Genomic DNA, 27,074 nt, shown 5'->3' with positions numbered 1-27,074 from the left:
GATTGCTTGCCAATGTGTATGTGCTGTGTGGGGTCAGTAATGTGATTCTCACAACTGTGTTTAGTCTTCTCAAAATTCGAAATGGTATTTTTCACGCAATTATTAAAATAAACCTTAACTAAACCTATTCCACCAGGGCATTCCCTACTTAGTTTAGGAACTAAGGGAAACCTTGTAGCACTCACAAAACGAACCCTCAGCCAAAACAACATAAACATTCCAAGAAACATGAAAACAACAAAAATAAAAAATACTACAAAACAACCAGTATCTTGTATGACAACTACTGGTCTTGGGCGAATCTTGCTTCCCAAGAATGTCTCAAAGTAAATTTCCTCCAAGGAAAAGAAAGTCTTAAACACATTCTTGAAAACCTCCAAACAAAAGCAAGTTCACACAAATAAAAATCACTGGTAAAATTCCTTTGCTTGATGAAAAGATGTTCCTTCCAAGTTTCACAAAGAAAATAATGGCACCAATGGGGATTCCTGGATGACTTCCTTCCAGTTAAGATTGGGTAAAGTTGAAGAGAAAAGTAACGCTTCTATCTTTATCAACTAGTTTGCTTTCACCTTCTGCAGCGTCTTTTATACACAGTTTGTCAGAATGCTTTTGATTAAGGTTTGCTCTCTCTTCAGCAATTCATTTCTACTATTCGTATTGTGTGAGCAGGCTCCCTTGCCCCACAGTTGACTCCTGCTTCTACTACTTTCAATTGATAGAGCCCTGACAAGAAATGTTGATGACCATCGTTCTACTGCTGCTACTACAACTTCTAATGTTAAGGAAATGTGCTGCTGCTCCTGCAACTTCAGTTTAAGGCAACTTCAACAAGACTTCTTTGACCTGTACCAGTTGGCAAGGCACTCTTCTTGCTTGTGTGTCAAGAAAGGGCAGCCGCATTGCCTCTCTTTCTGTCTTGCAGCTACCACAGAATCTTCCTCAAGCTTTCAGACTGTTTCTTCAACACTCAAACAGTCTCAGCCAAGCAGATTTAAAACAACTTTTTTTAACAAGCACCCAGCTCTCTTCCCCATTTCATATACACCTTTTCCCCCAATGGTTACCCCTAAGCTTCTGTGCCACTGTTAGAGCTTTGGGTGACCTTGTCAACTTAATATTAGAGGATTCTCAGATAACAACAACTTCAATGATGCCAGAATAATGGAGTATAGTTCTTAAATGAGCGTAAATAGATTTCACTCTATGGGCTTGAGTAATGCTTGTTTGTTTGTTCAGTTTCAGCCACTTTTATGACCTCTGATTTTAGTGTTCGATAAGTTACAAGATGTGGGTTTCTAAATAGAAACAAAATTAGGCACACACAATTTCGCTTTAGTCTTGAACTGCCACTTCAAAAGATGTGTGTTCCCACCTGTCAGTCAGCTTTCAGTCTCAATGTATTGGGACACACTGTTGCTTGTGCAGCCTCTTTACTATGCTTGTAACCTTTTGGGAAAGTCAGTTCTGCTTCAATAAGTTGACCGGCAATGCTCTCCTTGTTAATAGGATACATGCGACCGCTCGACAATAAGTTATTTCTAATAATGTGGAAAAGAGATGGTTTCACTGTGTGCAAGTACTTCAGGTTGTTAACATAAGTGTTTGTTACATTTCCCTTATTAGAAATACTTCCCACTACTGCGAACAAATTCTACTCACTTAGATGCATACGCAAGTGCAAATAAAGCTGCCTACAGTTACCAGCAAGGTACTTCTGTTAACTTGGAGTCCGGTGCTTCCTTTTTTCGACTCCACAATTACGACTGCGGGCTGCTCCTGCATCCCTGCTTGGTTTCTTCTCCTACTACTGCTACGGGCACTCTTGGGATCCCCAGCCCTATGCTGCACTGATGTCTCCAATCCGGCCTTATTAAAGGAGAATCTTCCACTCTCCAGCTTCCCTTGACTTGCTCCTGCACACAGGCCTTAGGAGAATGCACAGCTTCAGCTCTGCATTCACTGCCACTTGGTACATCTTACAGTCTCTTCCAATGCTGCCAGAGCCAAACAGGGCCTGTGAGCACAGGACTAACCCAGAGCCTGCAGGTGAAATCTGCACTTCTTCTTACAGCATCCGTTCTGTGGTGACACTTCCTTGTGAAGTGCCAGCCTTGTGCTCTACTTCTTCTGCTTCTGCTACTGCCGACCTTCCAGCTCCTACTGCAGCTTCTTTATACTGCTCCTTCCTGCTGCAGCCATTTATGCCCCTCATGTGGGTTAATTATTGGTTGCAGGTAGAGGCCCTCAGGACTAATTGCCTGACCTTGCCAAAAGCTATTAGGCATGCCTGCCTGATCTTCACTCCTACATGCCTCTTCACCCCTCTTCCTCTTCACAGGCCCTGAGCGATTCAGGGACATGCAGTCCACTTTAGATACATTCAATTTCTCCACTACTTTGAAAGGTTTAAAGATGGATGTTCCTCCCTTAATATTATAAAAAGAAGAATGATAAGGTTTAACTATTTTATAGACAGAAGGCACAGGAAAAGTCACGTTTTCATCCTTCTTGTTGGCATACCTTTTTATATTGTGGAGGACATGGGAACTTGGGGTTATAAAAGATTGGTTCTTTGGGTTCAACACTAAATTGAGTTGCTCCTTCAGATTTTTTCCATTCATCCTTAGTAGGAAATCAAGATATTTCAAAATTACAATAAGCCAATTCCTCATTTAAGCCTGTGTGGTAAAAGTGAAATCAGAGAAAAACACCTCTGAAATCTCCCCATTGCCCTGGGTCTTGTCTCCACTCTACAGTACACCAACCTCAGGATTGGGATGAGGAAACATTTGCCTTCTCATGGCCACATGGGAGGAGACTTTAGGCTGGGTTTTAGTGGGGGATCCGGAGGATTCTTCATTGTGCCCAAACTTCATTCATCGGTATGGCTGTTTGTAACTGTGTGTGTTGTAGTGAGATGTGGCCTTACTGTAAATGGGTGGGCTGAATTTAAGTTATGGGTTGAGTTAAAAGCATAACTCAAGGCAGCACTCCAGCAAACCTGTGTGCCATTCCCCCTTATCAAAAGGCAACACCCTGGCGAAATCATGGCTGTCACCCGTAGTTTCAAGGCACCTAAACTGCTGGCCTACACCCTCAATTCATAGCAGCCCCCTCAGGTACTGACACCACACACCACCCTGAATGACTGCTGCCACGAAGCCCAGGCTGTACCCTCAAGTCCTAACATCACCCCCCACCCCCACTGACCTCCACGTCAACCCCCAGTCAGCCACTTCAAGTCCTAACACCAACCCCCACACCCTGCTGACCTCTGTCCCAACCCCCAGGCAGCCCCCTGCTAGTACGCCCCCTCCTTACACCCTCCTGATCTCTGACCCAATACCCAAGCAGTGCCAACAGGTCCTGGGACCACCCAATACCCCCAATGACCACCTAAACAAACCGCAGGCAGTACACCCTCCTTCCCACACACCCTTGACCCGTGCCACAACTCCCAGGGAGCCCCCTCAAGTCCTAACATCACCACCACTCACCTCCGTCCATCACTGCTGCCACTCCCTGCAAGTCTGCACCCCTACCAGTCCAATGGGGAGATTCAATGCACTTCAACTCCTCTGGCCTGCCTCCACCATGAAGTGTACCTGCCACATATCCTCCTCCAACACGATCAACTGGGAGCACTGCTGTTGAATCCAGGACTGGAACATCTTCTATCACTCCCTGGTAGACCACAATCAGCTGCACCTCAACAAGACAGCACACTGTTTCACCACCTACACTGTGGCCACCCCATGTACCTATGACATGGTAATGCAATGCAATGTGTCATATGTATAGTGCCTTTGGGCCATTGCAATGGCTTCAAAACACTGTAAGTTGAACGCCCCTGGAGGACCGAAGTTCAAAGAATCACAGATTGAGTCCGGTTATAAAGAATGCCTTGGTGCATTTCAGCCTGTGCATAAGTAGGCAAGATGTAGGGGTAGCAAAATCCCCCCCCCCCAGTGACAAAAGCAGAACAGGCCTGTGTATGGGTGATGTGAAGCCTGTCACACAATGTGGACTGCAAATGTGTGCTGCTAGACTGAACCATCAATCATGGGACCCAGCTCCAATCCAGTGGCAGAGATGATGCATGAAATGAGAGCAGGCAGTAGGTGATGGCTGATGTATGCGGATGGGTGGATGTAACATGGGAGAGACACAGCAATTTAACATCTAGTCACTCTGAACTGCAAAAATACACTTTGCACCACTCTGTGAATCACGGTGGTTGTTGACAGGGCTAAATCACTTTGCACAAGTGCACTGTGCTAATACTTCCATGAATTAAACCCCAAGGTCCCGATTCATGGAATTTTTTTGCACGGTTCAAAGTAGCTTTGCACGGCGTAAAAGTGACTTTGCACTACCGACACAAACCCTAATTCATGGAATTGTGCAAAGTGTATTTTTGCAGTGCAAAGGCAGTAGAAAGTCATTTTTGCAGTACAAAATGACTTTGCATTGCAAAAATACACGTTGCACAGTTCCATGAATCAGGGTTAGTGTCGGCAGTGCAAATTCACTCTTCAGCTGTGCAAAGTCACTTTGAACCGTGCGCTGAATTCCATGAATCGGGCCCTCCGCATGTTTTTATTTGAACCCTGTTTAACGTATTCTTGCTCTACTTTCTCTTGTCACTGATGGAGATGATTTTGTAAGGTATGTCAGCTTCCTTCAAAAAACCATAATATTTTGGGTACAAGGAGCTTGGTGAGGCTGTGTCTCAGCTTCATACACCTTAGCTTATGATGTTAGTCATCCCATTTTAGCTTCTGCTGTTGGTCACACACACTTAGCACACTTTTGAGAACATTGCTGATGGAGCAGCCAATTAGGATGTGGGATTCCATGCTTGACTTGCTGGCAACGTACAGAATGTCAGCCTCCCTTTGGCTGCCTGTCTGTAAACATGTATGTCCCCACTCACGCATTTCTATTGTCCAGTTATGAACGCCATGGTATTCCCTCCTCCTGTGGCCATGCTGGACTTACCATGTTTTTTTCGTCATTTCCTCTTTGGCACACAGAGTCTGGAAGTTACACCTTTCCTGTAGGTCTCTGTGTACCGCAACACCATTTTAAACATGCTCTAACTGGGCGCTAAACGCATTACCATATATGGGAGTGACCTACTTCACAGTGCTCATTTCACTATGTGTATATTGTAAGCTAGTTTTGTTAATGCTTACTCAGAACTTGAATCCTTAAAACATCTGCCTTAAAACATCTGCCTCTACCTATCTGCAGCAATGCCGAGTGTTTAATGTGTTAATGGAGTGTTACAATCCTACGAATATGTTCTTTCTTTCATTGTATGGCTTTTTTGTATTGCAATTTCATTTTAACATTTTAATATTAATGCAAGGAATACAACCAAAAGAAGAACAAAAATAAACAAAAAAATGAAGAAAGACAAATGCTTACGCATACGAGATTCCCCTCGCGCCTAAGAACATTGCAGGGCAAGTATTTCAGTACCATATCCCAACATGTGCTGCAGATGTCCTCGACAACTGCACTTGTTCTGATTTTTTAAAGATAGCCCTCACAATGTGGGAAAGTGTGTATATTTCTTGAAGTCACAACACTGTATTTGGATATTTGGTAGATTTCCAGTCTCTTAGAAACTTCCAATTCGAATGTGCCTGCATTCCCTTGAAATTTAGAATCCAGGTACCATTAAGTTGTACGTGTAGCAGTGACGTGCACAGATTGATGTGCCCTGTTTTTGTTGTCTATGCAGTGGTGGCCATTACATAGGCTACTCGTACGCCGACGACACCCAGATACTGATTTGATTAGATCTGGATCAATCTGAGGTGTCGTCGTGCCTGCAGGTTGTCTGGCGGCAGTGGGGGAGTGAATGGGCCACAACTGTCTCAATCTGAACGATGACAAGACCGAGGTGATGTTGGTGGATTGCCCTCCTGATCCTAAACTCTGAGTGTCCTCTTTCTGGTCCTCTTCTTTGGGCCCCTTAGCCACCCCGGTTAAGAAAGTAAAATAAATGGGTGCCATGCTATCTGGCCCAACCTAAGAAGCTGATAAAACAACTACAGCTTCTACAGAACTTGGCCGCTCGGGTGGCCACTGATACCCCTTAAGGAGTCCACATCTCACCGGTGCTTCAGACTCTGCACTGGATCCCGGTGGCACGGCCATCTTAAGCACTTTTGGGGTGCTAGGCACGGACATCTTTGGGACCCCCCTCCACCAAACCAAAGGAATTAAGGGATCAAGAATACTGGTCACGCCCTCCACCCGTCGCGCTCACAACCTATAGGTTGATATGCTGTCTTGCAGCATTATAAACACGTTTACTCCCAAGTCCCCTTACCTTCTTCATTCTTGCTCTAATCAGAATGATAAAAAAGTAGCATTTGAAGACCAACATTAGCAGTCTACGAAGAGGTTACTATTCTATTGCAAACAGATATTTTTTTATCAATAACATCCAGGAAGGTATGCAGCCTGTAGTATTAATGCAGGACCATATGTAAAAGGTACATGTAACCCATAATAGACAGAGAACTCACATTAGCTGCATCACATAATGCAAAAGTGCTCATGCATAGATAGAGGAGACCAATTGAAAGGAAGGAGAAAGCATGGATAGTGGTTGCAGATTAGAAGCTACTAGGAAGGTGTCTTTATCCAGACAGACTGAGATTAGAAGTGGGATATGGTTTTCTAATAGTGTTTATTTTTATTTTTATAAAATGCAAACATAAGACATAGAACATGAACCTAATATTACACAACCAACACGAAACATAAAATAATCCAAAAGGAGGTAGTTCATTGTGTATTCAAACACAACTAACTACCTCCTTTTGGATTCTTTTATGTTTCATGTTGGTTGTGTAATATTAGGTTAATGTTCTATGTCTTATGTTTGCAACTTTATGCTTTACGTAATTGTTATCTATGTATAGACCTGGTTCTAGAGTTGTTCTATGGACACACAGTTTGTTTTACCAATAACAATTGATGTGTATTTCCAATAAAATATTTATTTTTGTATTTCTGAGATTGTTGTATTTTGAGGGGACAACAGTATATTCTTTTTCTGCGAATTTGATTGAGAATTGTTTCTGTTCTGTTTGCACATTATAAAGGTTTTGTCCTAATGACCCTAAGTGGTAGAGAGCAGTAGGGTTTCTCAATAGACCCTCTGTAGGGGTCTGTTTTTTTTAAAAGATACACCATTTTATGTTTGGTATTTCTAATAGTGTTTCAATTAGATATCAAAGGAACAAATGCCTGTGATGTACGATATATGCTCACTATTAAAGTGGAAGCAACCCTATCGACAATGAAACAATGAATACATCTTTTATGAAGATCATACCATGAGAAGGAAATTGCTCTGAAGGGCTGACAATTTTGAAAGGTTTAGGGACTGGCAATATAAGACTAAAAGAGATGCCCACGATCACACACTGGTTAATGGCTGAAGGGGTGAAGCTGGGATTTGTGCCAACTCTGCAATTTTTGCATTTGAACACTTTCTTTTCCAGTTCTTACCATTCTATGACAAGACAGGAGGCTTGCATTATGCTTAGTCTTTCTTTAATACTGCCAATTCAGCATTTTAAAAGTTCAACTTTAACTTTCTGTTTTTAGTTTTTTTTGTATAACATCAGGAAAACAAATGCAAAAGTTACAAGTTCCTCATCAGAACAAAATTTCACTAAAGTTCAGTAAACCACAACTCCCATGAACCTGAGCTCCTTTGTAGTCCTGACTTCCTCTTCCCCACCAATCCGGTCACAGGTGGGGGTATAAACTCTCTCCCCTCCCAGGTCCATTCCTCTTTCTTTTTGTTGCCACAGAAGATAAGAGTTTAAATTTCTATTTAATAGTATGATGTCATTATTGAGCAATTGTTACTCTAGCAAGGTATTATAAATAGTATTGTGTAGTAGGACACATGTTTTATGATTATTTTGAGCGCGTGACTGTGTAAAAAAATAAAAAATAAATAATAATAATTATTTTTAATTAAGTAATTAACATTTCCAGTCAGCACGACAGGCGCACTTACCTTTTATATTTTGTTTGTGCGTATTTATGAAACGCAACGGTGAGGAGAAGTGGGGTGGTGCCGCGAGCAAAGCCGCTCGTCTCAGGCAGCCACCCCATTCTCCACGGGCAAGCATAACGAGGTCCACGCCGATCACAACGGACGCTAGGACCCTGCGGAGTGGAGGTCTGCCTACGCGCGTAGCCCTACGCCCGGCCCAAACTGCTGTATTTAAGGGTTTTAGGACCCAGCGGGCCGTAAGCCTTCCTGCAAACCTTCCCGGCATTTCCTCGGCTCTCCAACGCTCGTTTTCGTCACAAAAGACAGAAAAACGGAGCAGAGAGTCGCAAGGTTGAGTTCTGGAGATTTACATTAAAAAAAAAAATTACCCAGTTTGGCTGAGATAAACGTGGTGTGATCCATACAAAACAAGCTAAAAAGCTCAGAGTGGAGTAATCCTAACTCTGATTGAGAGCCTTATTCATAAGCTGACCCCAAGAAGTTAGCTCTGCTCTGCTCACTCATCACACCCCAGAGATTCCCAATCCACCACACCTGAGTGGAGTGAACAAGAGTGGGAAGAAGAGCATGCATGGCAAGATGACGATTTGTCTCTCAGCTTTAAGAGGGTACTGGGGGATTCACTGATGCAAGCAGTCTCTCAGGGGGTGCAACCTTTGGCGCAAAGGTTGGAGATCCAAGAAGCATCCAAGGCTGAGCAACAAGAACAGCTAGCAGCCAGGAAAAGACGGGCAGATAGCCCTGGGGAAGGGACGTCAGCTGGACACCCTCGAAAAAGGGTTGACAAGAAGGGGTGTAAGAAAGCCCAAGACAGCCCAGACTCTTTGACCCCCAAGGGCACAGATGAAAGGGACAACACGGTTCCCCAAGGTCAGAGCGACCCTGTCGCCAGATTAGAAGAAGCTTTTCTAGCTAAAATGGCTGAGTGCCATGATAGACCCCCTGCCCTAAGGGTGGACAATTCAAGGGATGAAGAGGGCTATGCCCCTGATGATGAAGGTGGCGAGGAGGAAGATATGGCTGAACCCATCGCACAAAGTGCCCACGAAGATGAAGACAACATTGTAGATATGTTCGACCCAGAGGCCATTAGGCACCCTAAGTAATCTGAATCGGTGCCCTAGCCCAGGGTGACATTGTATATGTCAAAGCACATCAGGAAGCCACTGGACAGAGAGGTCCGATCCCGCATCTGCCGGGAAGATTGGCGGATACACCAGACTTGGACCCAAAGATGGTCACTTTCGTTACCAAATCAGCGCAAGACATTAGGAAAAGTGTCGATCGCGCTTGGAAAGGTTGTCAAGACAAGTTCCTGGACTTGGCAGGTCCGCTTGCAAAAATTATGGATTTGGTAGAAAAGTCAAAAGACACTGGTGGATGTCCAAGCATTAGGTAATTGGGCCCAGAGGGCAGTGTGCCTATTAGGCAACGTTAACTGTGCCCTATCATCTGAGGGGAGAAGGGGAGTTCTCTTAAAGATTCATAAGAAACTCAGTGACCTAGCCACGAGGCCGGTGAGGGCACCAAAGCTCTTCTTTTTGGGGAAGCTTTTGTGAAGGAGATGTCCCAGTTTGTGGGCACTTACACGGCCCTTGAAAGAGCCCAGAGCTCTATAAGAAAATTTTTCCCGGGGCGTGTTTTTGCCGGGACCGGATGCTTCAGAGGTCGCTCGTCCGGTCGTTTCAACTATCAGCAAAGGCCTCAAGGCCGACGCGCCCAATATTGGGAGGCGCGCCAACAAGACACCTTCTTTCCGGCCAGAAGAAGATATCCGAGGGGTCACAGAGGGAGAGGCTCCTTCCGTCAACCCAGTGCAGCAGGCGATGAGTACACCAAATGTTCCTTTCGGAGGGAGAATGCTCCTCTTTCTGAAGCAATGGCAAGCTTTATCAAGCGATGCTTGGGTCTTACAAGCAGTAGCGGCGCTGCAGCTAGATTTTACAGACACCCCGTACAAGTCAGAGAGCCTTTTCCCATTTTCATGACACAAGAGGAGCAAGTGCTTTTGCACAGCGAATTAATAAGTCTAGCGAAGAAGAAAGCGATAGAGAGCGACAGCATAGTGGGACAAGGTTTTCTCAGCAACATGTTTCTTGTGAGCACAGGGGAAAAGATCTGTCCCGTCATAAACCTGAAAGATTTGAACAGCTGGTTAGAGTACAATCATTTCAAAATGGAGGCCATTCTCCTCCTTCGAGACCTATTGCATTCAGGAGATTGGCTAGCACACCTAGACCTCAAGGACGCTTATCTAACGATTCCGATAGCAGCAGCATTTCGGAAGTATCTGAGGTTCCGATGGGGGGAAGAGATTTGGTGCTTCACATGTCTTCCATTCGGACTAGCGTCAGCCCCATGGGCCTTCATGAAGGTGATGAAGCTGGTAGCCGCAGCTATCAGGGAGAGAGGAGTGCATATGATCACCTATCTAGACGATATCCTAGTGATGGGATCCAACAAAGAAACTCTCACGAGAGATGTACGGTGGATTTTCAATTTACTATCCCCTCTAGGGTTCTTGGTGAATTTAGAGAAATCGCAATTGCCGCCAGTTCAGAGACTGGAATTTTTAGGCTTCACCATAGATACAGTGAGGGCGATCTTGGAGCTCCCAGGCCACAAAGTAAGAGCGATAAGGAAAGAGGTCAGGGTAGTGTAAGCAAAACGAGCTATTTCTCTTCGGAGTCTGGCCAGAGTGGTGGGGCTGCTAGCAGCATCCATTCAAGCCATTTTTCCGGGTCCGCTGCACTATCGAGCATTACAGAGGTTAAAAATAAAGCACCTCCACAGAGGCTTGAAATACCATCAGATATTGGACCTAGATCAGGAAGCCATAGCAGAACTATGGTGGTGGCTAGAGAATATGGAAGCCTGGAACGGACGGGCGATTTTCGGAGATGTGTCAGAGCTGACCAGAGAGTCAGATGCCAACAGGTCAGGCTGGGGAGCCAGGTGTGAACAGACTCAGACAGGGGGGAAATGGTCAGAGGAAGAGTTGAGTCTCCACATAAATTGCCTCGAGCTCATACCGGGCTCCTTCGCGGTTCAAGAGTTTACAAAGGACAGAGTGAGATGTTGCATCCTGCTCAAGATGGACAGCATCTCAGCAGTCCGCTACATCCACAAATTAGGAGGGACAAAATTCAGAATGCTAGCAGAATTAGCGAAGGATTTCTGGCATTATTGCCTACAGAACAACATTGCAGTAACCGCGGAATATCTTCCAGGGTGTCAGAACAGTATAGCAGACTGGAATTCTTGATATCTTGTAGACTCCAGCGATTGGAAGCTACACCCCCTGATTTTCAGGCACTTACAGGAGTTATGTGGACCCCTAGAGATAGGCTCCAGGCTGAATACGCAAACACCGCAGTACTACAACTGGAGGATAGACCCAGGCGCAGCGGGTACAGAGGCCTTTCTACAGACATGGAACGGAGCAGTCCATTACGCCTTTCCGCCATTTGTGATGATCATGAGAGTTCTAGCCAAACTCCGCAGAGACAAAGCAGAAGTGGTGATAGTGCTGCCTTGCTGGATGGCACAGACCTGGTTTCCAGTAGCGATGGAACTTTCTACGGATTTTCCGAGGATAGTTCCGAACATGCAGGGTCTTCTACTTGACCCGACCAGTCGAGCCCACCCGCTGATAGAAGCGGGATTCTTACAGCTCATGGCATGGAGGGTTTCAGGGAAAGATGGAACTTGCCAGGAATTTCAGAACTCGCAGACTGTATCCGAGATTCCTGGGCGCCTTCCACCGTTAGGAGCTATAACACAGCTTGGAACGGTTGGACTTGATGGTGTTCGGAACACAGTTTGGATCCCATTTCGGCTCCTTTAGTGCACATCCTTAATTTCTTATCTTCAAGGTTTCAAGATGGTTGTGCCTACAGAACTTTAGGAGTGTGCAGGTCAGCAATTTCAGCGGGACATAACAAGGTGGAAAGTAGGCCGGCAGGAGAACATCCGGCGGTGCTGCGTCTCCTCTATCCAGAGGGAGCAGCTTTTACTATCGCTAAAATGACTAAGACCGATTCCAGAGTGATTTCCTACCCGTATTTTACAGGGAATAAAAAACTATTCGTAGCGCAATGCATTAGATATTATGAAACAGCAACAGCGCATGTTAGACCATGCGGCGTAACACAACTGCTTTTAGCGCGTAGGAAGCCCCAATCATGCGGTAGCCATAGCGACTATTGCGAGGTGGGTGAGAGAAGTGATGCAATGGGCAGGAATAGACTTATCCTTGTTTGGTGCACATTCGGCTTTATGGGCGATGGCTTCTAGAGCATTCGCGACAGGAGTCTCTTTGCAAAATATTATTAAATCAGTTGATTGGTCCTCTAAGTCTACCTTTAAAATGTTTTATTTCAAACCAGTATCTGAGATTCCGAATAGAGTGATAGCAAGCTTTGAACAAGCATAATGCAAAGCCTCCTGTCTTGTCATTGAATAAAGATTGCCCATGCTAATAGCTCAGGAAAGTCTTCATTCTATTAAAGACACGGAGGCGAGCATTATATCGCACCCGAGTTGATGAAAAGAGTGATTAAATGTGATTGCGTGCAACATTTGAATTCATGCCCTCCCTCATGTGAATGTTTCTATTCTCGTAGGAGACGACCAGAGGGCGTCATGAATTTGTTGGTCAGTGAACAGCTCTTGTTCTAGCAAGTTGTCCCTGTTGGACCGTTTGGATACGCCAGCTACTGATTAAGACAGATCTGATGTCACGAGTTGGACTGTTGTATGGTAATATGGATTTAGACTATGATGGCAAAGAAAGAGGAATGGACCTGGGAGGGGAGGGAGTTTATACCCCGATTTATGCCCAGATTGGTGGGGAAGAGGAAGTCAGGAATACAAAGGACCTCAGGTTCATGGGAGTTGTGGTTCACTGAACTTTAGTAAAATATTGTTCTGATGAGGAACTTGTAATTTTTGCATTTGTTTTCCTGATGTTATGCAAGAAAAACTAAAAACAGAAAGTTAAAGTTGAACTTTTAAAATGCTGAATTGGCAGTATTAAAGAAAGAATAAGCATAATGCTCGCCTCCTTGTCTTTAATAGAATGAAGACTTCCTGAGCTATTAGCGTTGGCAATCTTTATTAACTAAAACAATCTAATTTTATAAAAACAGACTTGGAAAGTACACAAATCACATTACCAAACATGACCATCATTTTTATAGAAGGGTATTATGCAAAATGGGAATGGTTCTAGCTTCATTCTCTCCATCGTCAAGGGAAGTATATAAGTACCAGCATACCAACCAATGTGATTTAACACATTTTATCTGGGATTGTCTTTTGTATTTTAAAGCTTTAAATACTTCCAAAACAATGGCTTGTGACATTTTTGTTTATAAACCTTTGACATTTACCAAAAGGCAAACAGCTTTTTGTATCAAACAAGCATACCCTAAAATATGCTTTCCTGAGGCCTGCAACATCTGGTTCGCTCTCTTCTGTCTACCAACCTTTCCACTTAAATGGCCTACATAAGAAGGCAGATCAATTAATGGGCTAAATGATACCAGCAGCATGCAAGAAGTCAAACCTCACAGAAGACACCAAAGTAATGTAATAATTATTTGATGATTTGACCAAGATCACTGTATCGTCTGCTGGCAAATCCAGGATACAAGCATTAACGCTTTCATTCCATAGTCTTGAATTTGGATACTTATTCACCTCTTGGACAAATAGTTTATGACATTGTTGGAGGTGATTGCCTAGGTTTTACAACACCCCATCTGAACAAACCAATTTCTAGACCTTCACCACACAGATGATATGTTAGTTTTTATTGCATTCCCTATCTGGTGCAGGTACATTGCTGATACCAGCAGATGTTGTTCTGCAAAACCAAGTAAATATGCAGGCAATTTTATAAACTTCAGACATAGGAAAGGCTCAGCCAGCCTTGCTGGAATGTGATATTCTAATTTGCATATGAACACATATCTCTGCAATGGGTGCTTCACACACTGAGCTAACTTCTGAACCATTGTGGCACTCAATTTATCAATATACATGTCACCGTTGCCTATTGCACATGATCAACATAATTCCCACAGGAAGAAAAGAATGCTACACATTGTGCCATAAGGAACACACAAACTATGTATGCTACGGTGAACGCAGAAAGCAATACATGATGAATTGATCAAGGCAGAATGTTCTTGTCAAAACAGAAAGGCGATGGGTTTAGAGCCTCAGCAGTACCCCATAAAATATCCTGACGTGTGCTATTTAAGACTGGTGAACAATGGAATCTTCTTCAGATCGGGCATCCTTGTGGGGTACCCCTCCAAAGTGGGGGCCCTGGGTAAGTGCCCCTTTTGGCCTCGCATAAAAATGTCTCTGCCCGGTGGCCCAACGGGTGGAGTTTAAGGCCCTATGTATTGTTCATCGTGCTCTTCATAGTCAGGGTGTGGAGTATCTCCAAGCGGATTTCTTTTGCTATTATCCTACTCGCAATTTGCGTTCCGCCGCTGCCGAAATGATTCTAGTTCCTAGATACAAGCGTGAAAGTGTAGGCGGGCGAGCCTTTTCAATTGCCGCAGCTTTTCTGTGGAATAAGCTTCCTCTGGCCATCAAACAAATCTCTAACTATCTTCAGTTCAGAAAGAGGATCAAAACCCACTTTTTCTAACTTTCCTAGTTACCTCTCTCTCTCGCCTTAAGCGCCATGATGCCTTTGGGCGACCGTGCGCTATATAAGTGATGATAACATAACATAACATAGGGCGGGGGGACATCGCCCGCCCACCCAAGGGCCCCCAGAGTGTACAGACTGCAGAGAGAACATTAAGGTTCCATGCAGTGTGCCGGCAAATAAATCAATGTTGCAGAGCGGCAGATTAATTATTTATTTATAATTATTCTGCTGCTCTGCAATGCTGAGTCAAGTCAGTGTTCAATATGGCTGGCCTGGTCCTGCTGCCACGGTGCCACCCTTCAGAGTGGGGTGTGTCCCATTTTACACAGCTTTTCTCAACCGTAGAATGCATGGAGCTCACAGCTCCACATGCTCTATGTAACCCTTCCTCAATCAGGTGGCTGGCAGGGCACGCTGGAGGGGTGGCCCTGCTGTATTATAATTGTGTGCAAACAGCTCACCAGTCCACAGGATCAATGGCAGGCTAGCAGCATGAGCAAAGCGACAGGTCCTTTAATGGATTGTCATTGGCTGTTTGCCAGCCAATGACGATCCGAGTGTGGGTGGGGTCGGGACATGGGCACACACGTGTGCCTCACCTTCTCGTTCATTCTCTTGCTTTGCTTCATGTCTGGTGGTCTTACGTTCTCCTGGAGGACTCTGAGCTGGTCAGAACCTTAGGCACGCCACCACTTTGCTTGCTCCTAACCATTGCCCGACTCGCACCCATGCAGTTAAGGTAAGTGCTAGTTTACTTATTTACTATTAGTTAAGTTAAGTAAACTCTTAGTCTTCTTCATCATGCCGCATGATGAAGACTAAGAGTTTACTTAACTTTTCATGCTGCTCGGCTAGGCGGCCTACATGTCGCAAACTGCGAGGCGCTGTCCGATGTGCACTTTGGCTCGCCTACTTATTTGTTCCCACGGCCCGCCCGGCCTTCACCAGGAATACTGGTTGCCAGGTGGGCCACAGACAGGAAGTACTAGTGCTCCGTCAAGGTAGCTCCCAGCAGCAGGCCCAACGCATGACCGAAGCCTTGGTTCTGTTAAAAGAGCGTAGCATGCGTGAGGGGATAATTGCATGAAGGCAACATGTGACCTCATAATTCAATATTCGACGGTGGTTTGCGCATACAAAAATATGACAGCAAAAGCTGTAAAATGCACTAGGGGAGATTAGGATAACATTTAAGTTGTTCAGGGTGTTTCTCTAAGTACATTTTTTATATATAAGGCTGCTGCCATTTCCGTAGGGAGGGAGGCTAACCCTTCAAATGTAGGGAGAGGAGGTAACTCAGATACTTTGGGGGATGGGCAAATTTATTTGTGGGGGCATCTAACTTTTTTACACATTGTAATCAGACTATTCTGGTGGAGCTTCCATTTTACAAGCAGTTCACTCTTTCCTTCACGTCTATTTTACTTTAGTTTCTCCGCTTTCAGAAAATGCCTAAAATCCCACCCTAGTAAGAGGATGAACGCATATGAAAGAATGACAGTAACGGCATGACACAATTATATTTTTCCATCATTACTGGTTATCTATATAATGAATACACAGCTATTCTTAATACAGGCTGCTGTAAAATACGCAATCACATGTAAAGATAGTGTGCCACCATTAGTATGTAAAACACAATGCTTTTTATGTCCTATTTCTACGGGTTTGGACATTAAACTGCACATTTTGAGCCCTATATGGCAAAAATGGGAATGGGGAAGGGCCAATGGTAAATGGGGAATTACCACCCCGCCAACCTTGGAAAGGGGCGATAATTCCCCATGTCACCATGACGAATCCTTTAAATTACGCCAGGGTCGTAATGAGGCCCTATGTATTTAAACGCGTTGTGCTAAAACAGTAATTTGCATTGCTGCTTTTGAAAGCAAGACGTTGATCGTCTCTGCATCCATCGTAATTGATCAAGGCGTATCCACACCTTGCAGTGCACACATCAGATTGTTGTCGTACTTCTTTCTTGAAATGCATTTCAAAGTGCATGTGACAATTAACACCGGTGGACAAATCACTGGTCCCACTTTAAATGTCTGATTTCTAGTAATTCCTACACCAGTAGTTCTACTGTGGACCTACACATATCTCAATTTCTAAAGATGTACAAACATAAGAAACCCTTGAGCTTTCAAACAAATTAAGCATTGTTTACACTGCCCATTATATACAATATGCAAGCAAAATAAAAACTGTAAGCACGAATAGGGCTGAGTTAATCCCCCAAAACAACATTGAAATATTTGTGGGACACCGCTTTGAAAGTTCAGTGACATGCAAATATGACACATACGGTGATCCATTCTTGTATGAAATGTATATCGCATTAGTGAAATAATAACCATATTTTTTGTAGTGCACAAATAGAGTGGTAATACGAAACACAATATGCAATTCTCTATAAAAAAATAAACTATTTGCAACATCTATTGCACCTTCACCTTAATTTTGTCCTCAGTATCTAAATAGACAATGCCTTGTTCACATATAACTGGTCTCTTCTTTACGGCAGGCGGCTGGATGAATTGTTATAGGTAGTAACCTGAATGTGGTCTCCGACCGGTTTGATACTTAAGTTGCTAGTATCTGTTGATTTTCATTTGAGAAGAAATTGCATTTGTGTGAAGACTATAACCCACACACGGGTTCTGTAAAATAGGCATTTGCTAGGATATGACACTCAGCAGCAACACTGAACTCCCTCAAATCACTCCCTACCCTCTGGCACTTTTTTAAAAAAAAATCTCGCGAGCTTTATCTGATATAGCTTAATGTAACACATTTGCACATTTGCATGCAAACCATCATGCCTCAAGAATAGTTCTGCCTGCTTCTTAAAGTCTTTGATTTTCATCTTAGTAGCAACTTTGCATAACAAAAAACATGACTGACCCAACTGCGGCCATACCTGCCGCCGTGGAGTTTGCCTCTCATCTTTCTTTCTTATCTGCCCCGATGTCAGTTCTCTACTTAACTAAACCGTTATTCTGTCCTATTAACCCAGACATGTAAGTCTCCAAAATGCCTTCTGCAGCCTGATAGAGTTGATGTCCTTCATTCAAATATACCCATGGCTAAAGGTTCAAAGTTTTTTTTTTAAATAAAAACAGGTCTCGATGCCTGCGGGCTGTGTGAGCGCTTTAAAAATGCAAAATAAATAAATAAATAAATAAAACACATCTTATCAGCTGTCTACATTCTAATGTAGTGTTTGATTTAGGCAAATTTATTGTACAGTAATAAAACTTTGTTTGCTAAATTTAGGTCAAAACTGTTAAAAGAAGTAGTTAACTAGAGGAAATGGTCCTTAGAAATCGTGTTCCTCTGAAGTTTAGGTAAAACATATTCAATTGTATCTTGTTGCAGCAGAGTTCCAATGTGTGGCCGATTGGTTTTCACGATGCTGTGCATACAGCAACATGAACTCATGATCCAGATGAAAGTGATGATGCATGGACAATTAGAGCGGAAGAACAATTGCCAGATTAATGCTTTGTAGAGTATTCTCTTTCATAAAGATACAATGTGCAAGAGAAGCAATGTTTCTCTCGTTGTACATGAGAGTTAAAACAGATGGCTCTGGAATTAATGATTAAGCAGTTATAACTCTATGGAGAGTTAAATGTATCCATAACGTCCCTTTAATTATTTTAGAACACCACCAATGATCTGACCAGTTGCTTATGGGAATACTGGGAGATGGTCTCTGGCAGGATGCATTAATCATGGCTGGCTCAAGTAGTGAAGGCCTTTCAAATAAACATTGTTTTATAGCTATAGCTAAAAATAGGAGAGAAAAAGTACAGCAATACTCGTACTCAGAGATTGGGGACCCGGGAATGGTTAAAAGGAAGCATGTAAACTAAGAATTGCCGATCATGGTGGACTTTTGTGCTCGTTAGAGAAAACACCTCCTATGCCTTTCCCAATTTACCAATATGCAGGGAAAAGTGCCCACAAAAGCCGTCAGAGGCAACCCCCAAAAAAGCAAAACAATACCTGCCGTTCCCAGTTTTGTCGAATACATGACCTAGAAGCACACTCGTGCATTATAAGAAATAGAATGTGATGACCCCTTGGAGGGGGTAAGGTCCTGTGCTAGGTGACACCTATCATTATAAGTAATAGAATATGATGACCCCCTTGGAGGGGGTAAGATCCTCTGCTAGGTGATACCTATCAAACACTCCTCTCACGAAGAACAACACAATGAGTGCGTGCCTGGCTCCACGTTCAGTAGAGCGCCTACACGCCCTTTTCCATTGCGCTTAGTTACAAAGCTGGATGTTAGCCCAGATTAACTTTCCAAATGCTGGGCTGCTAACCACTAATTTGAAGTGCCTCATGACGGAGTCCCCTCAGTCCCCTCCTAATTTTGGCAGGCCGCAGTCAGATCCATGTAAAGCTCTATTGCCCTTGAACATAGTTCCTGCTGCGTTTATGACAGATATTCCCAAAGGCAGTGGTGAAAACAAGCTCAGTATTCAGTGTATTCATACATAAACAATGATTTCCAAAAAGAGGTATAATTTACAATGAATGTTCAGTGCCATCTACTTACGTTTGTTTTGGAATGGACATCCTGTTGTGAGACTGAGGGAAGCCAGTGGGGAGGCATTCATGAACAGCATGTGAACTGTTGTCTATACTGTGAATGTTTTTGTGAAGGTGGATGCCTGGTTGGGCCTCCTGGGCTGAATAAAATATCTTATCGGTAGTAGGTTGGGGTGATTCATTGTTGGTATATTTTTTTAGTTAGTAAGTAATTATTATGGCCAGTGATATACACCATAAATGAACAACTGATGTCAGTGTCAAACGTTTATGATTCATTCCAACCCAAGACATGCAGCATTTATAAAGATACCATCAGAAGAGCAGAAAATGACACTAATGGGAACTGGCTAAGATTCCCATCCAGTCAATGCCCACTGACACCACTGGCCAAGTGGAGGGGCAAGTGGGATCAGGCCGATCTTGAATATATTTGTGGATCAGGTTAGTTGGCCTTGGCTTGTCTGTTTGGGCCATATGTACACACTGAATTCGACGATCAAGTTTTCAGATTCTGATATGGATGAAAAGGAGCAAGAGTCAGCACTGTATAGCCCTGTCTTGGAGTGAGCAGTAACAACAATTACTGTGCAGTGTGTGCTATTTGTACAATGGTGCATATGTAAAATACATTGATAGATTAATAGATTTCTGGGTGTTAAAATCTTTGAAATATGTATTTTATGTTGGGGATTCCTGTGGGTCTGAACTATTATAGTAATCATTTTATTTATTTATTTTTGCATTTGTAGCAGCATGCTGAACCCTCAGGTATCTAGGCACTAGTTACATTACGGGAAGGGGTGTACAGGTAAAGGTACAGGGAAAGTAGGAGGCGTATGTTCAGGACGTTCAGCAGTAATATAGTGACTTTGCTCCAAGGAGCTTAGGCAATAAGCCAGGTTTTCAATTTTCTCCTAAACGACCAATAGGAGCGTTCCAATCTCAAAAGATTGTTGAACAGCTTGACAGAGACGACAGGGAAGGTCGGGCCTCCTGTAGATTGGCGATTGAAGCTGGGCACTTTGAGCAAGTGGCCATGTGAGGATCTTAGTGGGCAAGAGGGGCTGTATTTTTCCATGCACAGAGAGAGGTAGGAAGGTGCAGTTTCGGAGAGGCACTTGTGATCGATGAAGAGGATCTTGAAGTTGATTTGCCCTCTGATTGGCAGCCAATGGGTATTTTTTCTGACTTCTGGGATGTGTGCATTTTTGGTAAGTACGAGGGCAGCTCGGAGGGCATTGTTTTAGATGATTTGTAACCTTTTCAGGTTGTGTTCTGTAGTACAAGCAAATAGGGCGTTGCAGTAGTCCAACTTGGCCCTGGTGATGGCTCTGGCAATTTTGAGATGATTGGGTATGGAGTGGAAAAGCTTACTGCCATTGATCAGTTTGGCTGTCTAGGCCGCAGCGGAGGAGATGGCGTTAACTTGACGTGAGACATCGAGTGAAGTGTCCAGACACCCAGAGTTTTTACAGTGGGTGAGCTGGGGATTAGGTTGCCGTCGATGCTGAAGGAATTATAGGCTGCATCCAATTGCGGAGAGTGGTGGGGGAGCCAACAATGAGAATCTCAGTGTTATTGTCATTTAGGCATAGCATATGTGTTGCCATCCAGTTTTGTATGATATTGTAGACTGAGTTGATGTTAGCAGTATCTGTTGTAAGAGCCTGAGAGGGGGAGGATAATTTGAGTGTCATTGGCGCTGTTTGTATCGGATATGCAGAGGACATCTAGTTGATCGAAAAGGGGTTTTGTATAGATGTTAAACAGCAGCCGGTAACTGTCGAGGGTGAGGCGGCATGATTATCTATGAAGACCTAAGAGGATCTCAACTTGGTCCAGTCAGTTGCTGCAGGAGAGAAGTTTGCTGTGGTGGTGAGGTGATTGCAGAGAAACCGATGGATGAATGTGGATTTACCGGGACATACCGACCTATGTGGACCCGGTAAATCCCCATTCAGTAAACCATTCCCCATTCCCATTTGAGTCCCCATAGGGCTCAATGGGAATGGGGAAGGTGCTAATAACGGGCCCGCAAATTTCGGGCCCATTATTAGCTCCAGGGTCCCTCAAGGAACGGCTGGTCAGACCAGCCGTTCCTGCTGGGACCCGCTAAGGGAACTCGGAATATGGCAATAGGGGCTTAACGGCACCGCCATCCTTAACGGTGCCATTAAGCCCCTAACGCCATACTTGTAATGACCCCCTGTGACTTTCACTTCTTTCTTGAACATGGCCACATGTACACAATGCGCCTTTTGCCCCCACATTATATTTTATTGTTTGTTAGGTTGAGTTTCTTCTCTAAAATGTTACCATATCTGTTATGAACTTCCCAGCACTACTGTTGAACTCACTGGGATTTTATGTTCATTGATTTTGAAGGTGAGTCGTTTTCTCACTCACATGACCCTCTTTTTAAGGTTTCAGTGAGATGCAACCTCATTGTCTTGGCACCATGCGTTTCCTATGCAGCACCCGATACTTTATGTGGTGTGCTGCACAGGGCACCTAGAGCCCCTCATGCAGAGTTGTTTTGAGTTGACTGGGTAGCCTCATGTCTACCAGGGCAGGAGTAGTCATCTTTTTATTAACTCTGTCAACAACCTTATCAAACGTTTATTTAATCAATGAGTCTTTACCCACATCCTTAAAGGTGCCCTTATTATTTCATTCTTAAAAAAATCTCATCTCGACCCTAATGTCCTCAACAACTACCCGCCCCATAGCAGGCTGATCATGGATGGCGAAAACTATTGAAAAAACCAGCCACCTAACAATGTACGGCTTTTATCAAGGATAATCATCTACGCCGTAATCTTCAATGTGGCTTTTGTCCTAACCATGGCACCAAATTTGCATTGGCCTCTGTCTGGGATGATCTTTTACACCATTCCCATCAATAAAACCTATCTCTCTTAGGTTCTCTGGATCTCTCCACTGCCTCTGATATTGTGGACCATTCCATTCTTTTATCACAACTCACTCATACACCAGGTATTTAGGCGGTGTCCGCTCATTTGGTCGAAAAAAAAAGATCGAATGACCATTTGGTCGAAACCAAATGGTCGGAAAAAAAATGGTTGAATTTTTTTAAAATGTATTTATATATTTTTGTTCGTTTTGTTTGGTTTAAAAAAAATTAATATATAAAAACGGGGGATGGGGGAAACCCCCCCCCCAAAAAAGTAAAAATAAATAAATAAATAAATTCGACCATTTGGATTTCGACCATTTGGTGTCAACGTAATAGTCATTCTACCGTTTGGTTGTCGACCAAATGACTGGTAACCATTTAGGCAGCACCATCCAATGCTTACTCAGCTTCCTAGCCAGATGCTCACAAACTGTTAATGTCAGATTGCTTCTTTCATCATCAGCACCAGTCCCCTACAGAGTTTCGCAGGGATCTTCTCTGTATGCCCTTCTCATTAACATTTACATCCTCCTGCTCATTGTAAATTATCACCAATTTTAATATATGTTTTCATTGATACGCTAATAAAATCATCTATACATTTAAGTCTCTAGACCAAAAGATTGCTTCTATCAGCTTCTAGTCTGCCTGGTTCAAATTAAAATTTGGTTGGCCAGGAACAATCTTCAGATCAACGCCTCCAAGACAAAGACAATCTTCCTTGGTCCCAAACACCTTCTTCAGAATCCTGATCAGCACCCATTCAATTTTTCCCTGTTTGGTCTCCAGGCCAAGTAAAGAATCTTGGGGTACGTTTAGACCCAGAGATGGCCTTACTCAAGCAAGTTGATGCCAGTGTCAGGCAAGTCTTCTGAACCATCTGCCTCTTACGGCATGTCCTCTCCTACCCCACCACGCAATGACCATGTCCTGGTGGTTGGAGCACTGGTCAATTCCAGGTTTGACTATGCCAATGCTCTCTATGCTGGCCTTCTGAAAAACCTGGTTCATCGGATGCGTGTAGCACAGGACGGGACAGGTCGTATGGTCTGCAAACTTTCAAGAGACTCACCTATGCCCCCTACTAGGTGAAGTCTCCATTGGCTCCTTGTTCAGTCTCGGATCATGTTCAAAATCCTAGGCCTGGTGTTGAAGTGCATGCACACACTAGCTCCACTGTATCTTGTGGAACACATTTTACTTTACCAGCCCTCACGCTCTCTTTGCTCTTCTCATTTCTCCCTGCATAATGTCCCTACCAGACACTTCTAGAGGAGATAGGAATTTCTCAGTGCTAGGATCCAAGCTCTGGAACAGTCTTTCTTTCTCCCTATGCTCTCTGAACTCCCTCATAGCTTTCAGCAATCATCTTAAAACGCTCCTTTTACTTAGCTCTTCACTATTAGAACTATTTCACTACCGGGTAGGTCTCTGACATTTGTATACAGTAGTTCATTTGCTTTTCCACCTGTGCCCAAGTGCAGTTCACTCTGCCTCACACACTGCCCAGTTTTATGCGCGTTACAATTCATCAATAAAATAACATAGCATATGTGTTTAACTGTGCAGCACAAGCCATCCTTTATGTTGTGCTACGTGGACACTTTGCGCCCCCTTTCTAATATTCTACGTAGCATTTATGCTACTTTCTAGGCCTCCTCTGAACAGGAAGGCCGCATCCATTACATGTATAAGCTTGCTGGTGCTTTTTCTCGTGCTGTACTTTTAGTTGCCATAATGCACTTAACAGGGCTATATATATGCTGGTAAAACAGCTCAGTGGGCTAATCACTTGCTGCTGCGATCTGAGCATGATCTGCATGTCACAAGTTCGAATCCTGGCAAAACCAACTCAGCCTTTCATCGTTCCGAAGAAGTTGATAAACGAGTACCAATTTCGGTTGGGTGATATTGCATGTAAATATGTGCTCTGTAAAGTGCTTTGGATTAGGGTGCTATATAAATAACACATCATTATCATTATATACTCAAAAGGGCCTCTTTACATGTTTTAAGTGGTGTCTATGGTGGCCTGCCCTTTGTTTGCAATCCTTTTACATTGTCAGGTGTATGAAGGAACCCTATCTTCATACAACCTGGAAGGCGTATAGCATGATAAGGTTCCCCTGTGTTTAGTTTAGTTTAGGGGAACAGGGTACATGTTTCCTGCATAGTCATAGGATAGTAATATACAGTTATGTAAAGTGTGTACATATCAGGTCACCAATGTCAGAGTGGTGTGCTGCACACAGAGCTTCAATCACATGGTAGGTAGGCTCCAGGAGCAGGGAGTGTGAGTCAAAGGTGGAGCATTTAAAGGGTCATGCAGGTTAGAGTAGTTAGATGTCATTGGCTCTCAGCCACCTAGTTAGGTTCTGTCTAAAAGGTTCTGTGTATGTGTGCTAGCAGAAAGTGGGGAAGAAGACTCTTTGTCCCCATTCCACAATCCTCCAGGGAATTGGATGTTGCTGGGCGGATTCTTGGAGTCGAGCTGTACACTGTTGTGCAGACACCTTCAAGTCTCAATTTTGCAAAGTGCTCTTACTGAATGGCTGATGTCTCCCCCTGTAAAGATGCTGTGTGCAGGGCGATGAGCTGGTCCCGAAAACAACTGGAGTGGAAGAAGGCCTTATGGAAAGGATTGTAGAGGGATGCAGTAACAAGTGTTGGCTCAGCCAATCCCACCGTGTTTCAATCCGTGATCTTCCAATAAACAGGGAAGACCTCTGTCAGGTGACTCCCTCCTTTTGACCGGTGGAACTAATCAGCCAACTGTCCTGCTCAGGCTACATCACCAGTTTTCAGTCCTGAGAGTGTGCACCTTTGCAGGGCCTGGATCCAGCTGTTCATTGTTGACTTCAAGTTGTCTGACCAAATGAGTGGAACTCATTTTCGTCATCCTGGGGGCTCTACTAGGACACTGGAAATCTGCTGTGATGCCCTTCAGCAGGAGACAAGCCTGCTGGAAGAATGAAGTTCTGCTGAGTTGCTGAATGCCTCCAGATCTTGCCCTGTGACAACGCAAGAAACATATCCACGAAGTTCTTAATAAGGGTCTCTCCTTTGTCATGGGACTTAAACTTGGTGTCCCCTCTACAGTCGGGGGTCTCCACATGAACCTAGAGACAATCAGCAGTGACTTCCATTGAACCCACAACCCAATGAACCTGCACAGTGACAGCAATGGTGAGACATCTTTTCTAGTGATTTAATATCACCTGTGGCTGTAATTCATTTTCTAGGTGTTTGGGGCTGAGATCACTTATATTCCTTGAACCACCCACCTCCCCAATGGGTTTGTATCCAGAAAAATTGTCCTATGTACCTTAGCAATATCCAGGGCTGGCCCAGGGCTGTGATGTCTGGGTCAGTACTTCTGTGGGGTGGTATTTGCTCCTCCCTTCACTACACTGACTAAGGACTCTTCAGTCCCTATTTCACTTGTTGGATCTGCTTTGCATTCATTTAAGCACCTTTAGTACACCAGCTGAGCCGGCCGTCCAGGACTACTCAACTCTTTCCTCAGGGACCTTTTGGGACACCTAAAAGACTACCAGAGACTTAGCAAAGGCTTGGCTGAGATTTATGAAGTTTTGTACGTGGTGCTGGGAGCCGTATAATTATAAGGCCTACTCTTTGATGTATGCTTAACATCTGCTCTCCCATCTTTGCTGAATGTTATTATTGTCTGCATAGCTGTGTGTAGTTCTAAAGTAGTGTATAACCCATAGTGGATGACCTAACTGTCGGTTGTATATACCTACGTAGGTATTTTTACTTACCTTGGAATATTTAAAGTGTGCCTTGGAGTAGAATTGTAAAAAAATAGTGTTTCTAGAAATGTGGGGAGTCATGGGCACCAGCGAACATAAAATTCGTGGGTCTATATGCAGGTGCAGGTTAGGTGGTTTCTTGTAAGCAAACTTTATCAATCCTTTTAATTAACAACCTCTTAAATCTAAGACAATTTCAATTTTGACGTTCACAGATTGGCGCCACAACTCAGACCTGTCTTGCAACATGGTACAGCACCGGATCACCTTCCTCTTGGAATCACCTCTTGTATATAGAGAGAAGGTAAGGGGTTCTAGGTTCTAGTTGAAAATACCAAGGGGTTTATTAGGAGGAGGTTATACAGGTCTGTTAATGCTGTGCTTGCAAAAGCGTCTCACGGTAGCCACGGATTTTAATCACAATGATGAAGCAACATGAGGATTTTTGTAGAGGATATGGAAGTATCGGCTGCACATTCTGTGGTTGGTAAAGCATTGTAATATTTGTTTTTGGCAATTTCTTTGCAGTAGTTCTGGCAGTTGTGTATTATTTCTAACCTGAAAAAGGTCTGTCAAAATACTAGGAGTCGTAATTTCGTTAATTTGCTCTAGTAATACCCTTCAGGTTTCAGACATGTATGGATTTCTCTAAAAACATTCAGATTCTGTTTAGACCTGGGCGCTCTACATGAGGCCTGTCTGTTATCAGTATTTCTGTTTAGATAGCAACATTATAAAATGGGAAAAGAAAAAAATGGGATCTGGTGTCATTTAATCGCTGGCACAGGGAAAGACAGATGCTTGCAGTTTGAGTGTCCTGTAGTCCTTTTAGGCCCACTGCAGAGAGTCTCTGGTAAATCCCCCTTCTTGTGTAAGGCTCCACATGAGTGGAGACAAAAATAGAGTAGTACAGGGGCAAGCGAAGGCAGGCTCCTGCATATAAAAAGTAGGAACAGAACATGGGCAAAGGGCAGTAGACACAGGTGGAAGCCTATATTTTTATTATTTTTTATTGATTTATTTGAATTATCAACTTTCAATACATCAAAGAACAAATTATCTATACTAACAAAACCGTTA

This window comes from Ambystoma mexicanum, chromosome 10, assembly GCF_040938575.1.
Source record: "Ambystoma mexicanum isolate Mex_15411 chromosome 10, UKY_AmexF1_1, whole genome shotgun sequence".
NCBI classification, from domain to species: Eukaryota; Metazoa; Chordata; class Amphibia; order Caudata; family Ambystomatidae; genus Ambystoma; species Ambystoma mexicanum.
This window is presented reverse-complemented; position numbering follows the sequence as displayed.